Source organism: Eumetopias jubatus, unplaced genomic scaffold (assembly GCF_037043125.1).
Source record: "Eumetopias jubatus isolate StellerSeaLion01/CBP00866 unplaced genomic scaffold, mEumJub1_p1.0 scaffold_39, whole genome shotgun sequence".
In the NCBI taxonomy this organism is placed as follows: Eukaryota; Metazoa; Chordata; class Mammalia; order Carnivora; family Otariidae; genus Eumetopias; species Eumetopias jubatus.
The window spans coordinates 309,385-315,388 of NW_028274845.1; the positions used below are offsets into that span (position 1 = coordinate 309,385).

Below are 6,004 nucleotides of genomic sequence, written 5' to 3' on the forward strand. Positions count from 1 at the left end.
TCCTCCTAATCAGTGGCTTCTCTGTTCCTTTTCTCAGTGGCAAAGTTTGATGCAAAAAACTTCTCCATCTTCAATTTTCTCTTACATATCGTGCTCTTGCCGTAGTGACTTAGAACTCTTTGCTTACTGTGAATTCCTGACCATTTTCTCCCATGTAGTCCTCTTGCACAATAGTTTTGGCTCTTATACTTAGATCTGTGACCATTTTGAGTTCATTGCTGTGTAAGGTGTGATTTCCTGCAACAGCAGTGGGGGAGCTTTGTCCTGACAGGTACAGGAGAGCCTGGGGGACACCTTTGTTTCAGAGTTAGTCTCCCCTGGGCCAGGAATGGAGATTTCACCGTGCTGCACCTGTTAGTGAAAGGCTGAGTGCCTTTGGGGAGGGGAGATACGTGGGGCTGGGGTCATATACGGCATGTACTCCCCGTTGTCTGGGACTGGGTACAAAGGAGCTCCTGGAGCCCCAGGGCAGTCCTGCTCACAGGTGTCTTTAGAAGCACAAACACACTGAGAGCAGGAGAGGCTAACACAGAAAGGACCCCAGGGATCCCAGGGGATCTGGGTTGGGATCCGATAGGGTCTTCTGTGGGTGGGTGGGAAAGAGGACTCCCACACAATTGGAACTCAGGAAACATACCCAGAAGGAGTGGAGCAGATTGAAGACATTTCCCAGAGTTTGCACTCTTTTTCCAACATGAAAATCATGGTGTGTGCCTGCATCAAAGGTGCTCGGGGGACACATGCTGCCTCAGTGGGTAGAGCGTGCAACTCTTCATCTCAAGGTCATGAGTTAGAGCTCCACGTTGGTCATGGAGCCTAGCTGAAATTAAAAAAATAATAATAATAAATAAAAAATACACAGGTGCATGCGTCAGGAATCTGGAATTACTCCCCCTAAGGAAAGGATGGGGCAGCTCCCTTAGTCCTTGCAGGTCAAGAGCCATTCTGCGCCTTAGAGAATCCTAAAAGTTGCTTGATATTTCCTCAGATCAACCCAGAGATTCTACACTTTCAGTATTTGTTGGGTTTTCCGTGTATGGTCAGAGGTCCACTGGCAGAAAAAAGTTGACACACGGAGTACAGAGTAGACCAAAACACAGAATAGTACCTGGATGCACCACATTAGTCTCTGTCCTCACTGCGGCCTCACTGAAAATGAGAATGGGCAATCGAAATACCTGGTATTCAACACACATTAGGAAAAAATGGAAAGTTTGGGTTAACAGTTTAAATTATTGTGTCCCCAGATTGAATCTGATGGCAAGTGGAGACTCTGTTGAACGTCTTCTAGGTTCTGCAGGTGGAAATGAGGGGCTGAGGGACAAAGCAATTTACAACTGAGAGTAACTTTGGTAACTTAGTACCTTCACACTTGACACAGTTTTCTTTCATTTTGTCTGATGCCCTGCTGTCATGTTTGATTCTAACCATATTTGTACAAGGAAGTTGATATCAATAGCAAACCTAAAATCCATACCACTAAATATCACAGTGCTTATTCCTAATGGTACTTTAGGCTCGTTTCTAACTGCCTGTAGTTTCGTTATGACTGACTCTGAAGGCAGCCCATTCTAGCCATGTGTGCACTTCTCTTTGGCCCCACCTCCAGGTTAAGCAGTGCACCTGAGAGGGCTCTATCACTGGGGGAAGGACGTAGGTCAGACAGGTAATAAAGAGAAATGGGGGGACTGGGAGTCAGCAAAAAGAAAGCATAATTATCAGTGCATTGATTCCAGAGAGGACCATTATATTGCTTTTTAAAAACTATTTTCTTTACTTCTTTGAGAGAGAGCGATTGGGAGAGCAGAGTGGTGGAGGGAGGGGGAGAGAGAGAGAGAAGCAAACTCACCCCTGAGCAGGGAGCTGGACATGGGGCTTATCCCAGGACCCTGGGATCCTGACCTGAGCCAAAGACTGACACTTAACCAATTGAGCCACCCAGGTGACCCTTAAAATAATTTTAAAAAATTTCTGGAATACTTAACATACAGCGTTACATTAGTTTCAGGTAAGATCATGGTATTTATTTTTTATTTGTTTTTTTTAAAGATTTTATGTATGTATGTATGTATGTATGTATTTATTTATTTATTTAGAGCAGGGATTATGGGCAGAGGGAGAGGGAGAAAGAATCCCAAGGAGATTCTGCATTGAGCATAGAGCCCAAACGTGGGGTTCCCACGACCCTGAGATCATGACCTGGGCCAAAATCAAGAGTCAGATGCTTATCCGACGGAGCCACCTGGATGCCCCTTGGTATTTCTAAGAATAATATGTTTAGCTTTCTCTCTGAAAGAGGTACTGAGTAATGAGCAAGGCTAAGAGAAACCATGGTACCCATAGGGGCCAAGGTCAGATTGCCCAATATGTACCACAATGGCATATTGATTATTTTGAATTGTAGCTCTTTGAATAGCAACTGTGCAAGGACCTCAAACCCTCCTCTGTCTCCCTGAAAGCAGGAAACCCATCTCCCCTATGAAAAAGGCACCCCCTGTACTAAGAAGTAAAAAGACATCCTTCTCACCAAGGCCTTTAAAGCAGAGGGTCTGAATTCTGCATAGGACTCACTCCAAATTAGAGCTCCCAAACGTCCCTCGGAAATGTATTGTCTCCTTGTCTAAAATGTATAAAAAATGTCTGCCTTAATACTTTCTATTTCTTTAAAGGTCTGAATTTCAATATCAGTTCTTCATGCATATTCAATATCTCAGGTAAACTTAATTCTTAGGTAAGCTGGAACACCTTGAACGGTAATGGAGGAACTTGTCCTTCCCTGCATATATTTTCCTAGGGAAATTATTGGATTCTTGCTGATTTACAAACTCCACCTAAACAATGTGTGGAAAAGAAGGGAAACTGTGTTCTTTCATTTGGTCATTTCCCTTCAGTGGATCTGCCTGGAAATAAGAAAGAAAGAAAGAAGAAAGGAAGGAAGGAAGGAAAGGAAAGAAGGAAAGGAAGGAAGGAAGGAAGGAAGGAAGGAAGGAAGGAAGGAAGGAAGGAAGGAAGAAGGAAGGAAGGAAAGAAAGAAAGAAAGCAAGAAAGAACGTAAAGAAAGAGAGAGAGAGAAAGAAAGAAAAAGAGAGAAAGAAAGACAAAAAAGAAAGGGGGAAGGAGGGAGGGAAGAAAGTGTCCTGGTCAATTTTCCTTGTAAACATCTCGTGAGGAATCTGTTGGTGAACACCCAAATGGTGGTGAATGTTGGGAAGGCCCGTCCCTGACATGCTTTCAGGAGGGTGATTTGCTGTGTATAGAACTATTTAGGGAAACAAACTAAGAATCAGTGGATTAATATGGCCTTATTCGCAAGAAAAAGTCACATCAGCTATGTAAGCATAGCCATGGGAAATCAACCCAAAGAGTTCCACTTTGTGTGGTAACCTCACACAACATTTAGAGACCATGTATGTTTTGCCTGGGTCAGAGCATGTCCTCATGTGGGAAATCGGTTCTTGCAGTTAGTGTTAGTGGTCTCAGTTGCTTTGCTGGTACCTCACAATTTCTCTTTGAAAATGTGAGTAAAACCTGATCCTGGGTAAGACTTATGATTAGTGGGGCCTGATTTGGCAATGCAACCTTTTACATCATCCCCATATTTGTTGGATGTGCTCTTATGCAATTATCTGGTCTTTCTTGAAATAGTTGCCATTGGCCAAAATTAAACCTGGATAACCTGTGTACAGAGTGACTGGTGGATGATGGATTTTGTGGCCATTATGGCCAAAATTGTTGCTAAGGTATCTCCCAAAACCATGTATTGTTCTTTGGCACATGCCCATTTGCAACTCCAAAAGCCCAAAGCCATTGTTCCCTGCTACCCTGGGGTCCTTGTCATCAATTCCCCAGAAGTTCAGGATTATAACAGCTCTCATTATCTTTTTTAAGATTTTACTTACTTATTTGACAGAGACACAGAGAGAGAAAACAAGCAGGGGGAGCAGCAGAGGGTGGGGAAGAAGCAGGCTTCCTACCGAGCAGGGAACCCAATGTGGGGCTGGATCCCAGGACTCTGGGATCATAACCTGAGCTGAGGGAAGATGCTTAACCGACTGAGGCACCCAGGTGCCCCAACAGCTCTTATTAAATCCCAAATCCTGTCTATCTTTTGTTTTATATACTATTGTTTTGTGTATATTGTGTATATTGTTTTATATCACTATTTTGTTTTATACAATTTCCCATAGTTAGGAAGACAGCAGGGATAAGAAAAGATGAAGTACAGGGAGCAATCTTACCTTGAAAACCTACGTCATTTTTGGGAAATCTGCCACCACACACGAGTGAAAAATTGAACCCTGAGACCTAGCATAACCTTAGCTGACGGTAATTCCCTTAAGCTAAATCAAAAGGAACACACCTCCCATGAAGCAAGTTGGGGTTTTTATTCCTTGCGGCCAGAAAGAACACACCTCATGGTCTCAGGAAGAGGGTGTTAGAAAGAACCTATTGTAGATAGGAAATGCCCTTCACAGTGTCCTTCATGTGACAAGGGCTAGGGAACATCACGTGAAGGTGACGAACAGATGTTTACCGTGGTTATTGGATTTTTGTGTTTTTTTTTTTCTACATCCAACATCACCAAATAATTTATTTGGAATCAGAATTCAAAAGAACATTTGACAGTTGAGAACTGTTTATTCTGATCCAGTTGTACAACTAATCTAGGTGAAATTTCCAAATAAATTTTACATGGGTTTTCCAGGACTGGGGCTTCTCGATGACTTCAAATTTAGGATTTTCAAATGTGAAGTCTGGGAACGTATTCATGTCTGTTTTAACATATGTGTATTTAAGCTTCAGAAGCTCCCTCCCTAGGTCTTGCTGGTGCTCTGGGCCAGTATCAACGGGTCCTCCAGATGCCCATAGTTTAGTTCTGTGTTCTCTAATCTTGTCCACGATGAGTTTCTGTACAGGACCAAGTTCTTTATTAAATGCCACCGCGGTAACACCAGTGTCGCTCCTCAAATGAACTGAGACTGCAGACCGAATGAGAGAGGAGAAACTGAAGAGCCTCTGAAGCATCAGGGTAATTCTGATTTGCTCTCAGTCCTGAGCTGCCAGAGCTTCCACTGCCTCCACTATTCTACTTCTGGCCGTGGCTCTGCCCCCACCCGCCTACCCGCCCTCCCAGTGCATTCTCAAATTTTTTTCCTTGATAGAGATTAGCATACATGTTTCTAAACATTAAAAACCCGGGGAAGTAGAGATAAGCATCTGAACTAGTTCTCTATTGATGCATATTAACAATTAGAAAAGCAGTGGTTTAAAGCAACCAACATGTGTTATCTTGCAGTCCTTTGGCTCAGGAGTTTGGAATGACGAGGGTGGGTTCTCTGCTCACGGAATTGGTCAGTAAGTCGTCCCCCACCTGAACAGGTCTGACAGTGACCTTGTAGTGGTTCTCTCTCCGAAGAGGGCCTGCCCTCAGCATCTCACTCCTCTGGGATCCTCTTCCCTGACCTCATTTCGATCTGTCATGATGCTTTCAGCTTAGCCAGGTGGCTTAGGAGGAATGCTAGAACTGTGGAACCCCAGACCTGATCTCTGCTGTCCCTTGTCCAGGAGGAGAATAAATGACAGAGGTCTTCATAAAGAAATGACCCCCATGAGGGCTGACATTCCCCAGCAATTAGAGCAGAGGAGGAAACCTACAGGCAAACGGAGGGCCTAAAAACCAAAATCACGGAAGCAGGACACAGATCAAGTAGGAGCCCTTCCCAGAAATGTCCCCATTCTCCATTGAAAGCCACTTTGGTTGAAGGGTGTGAGCACTGGGTCTTTCAGAGTCTGCCTCCTCGGCTCTTTGTTTAAAACGGGCTTTTTCCATACGTGAGAATCTCCTTGGAGCTTTTGTCAGAAATGCAGATTCGTGGGCCTTATCCCCAGGGCATTCCAAGAGGCACACAATGACTCTGATGAAGGTGTTCTTTAGCTCTGCAGCTGGTGCCCAGGGACGGGACCCCTGTCTGCTGCATGATACCCCATTTCCCGTCTAACATTC

General features: G+C 44.1%; 1 pseudogene; it reads right to left on the reverse strand.

The window, feature by feature from the left end:
* Nucleotides 1–4,659: 4,659 nt before the first annotated feature.
* Nucleotides 4,660–5,139, reverse strand: LOC148161892 (ATP synthase peripheral stalk subunit F6, mitochondrial pseudogene; annotated as a pseudogene).
* Between the last annotated feature and the right edge of the window lie 865 nt (nucleotides 5,140–6,004).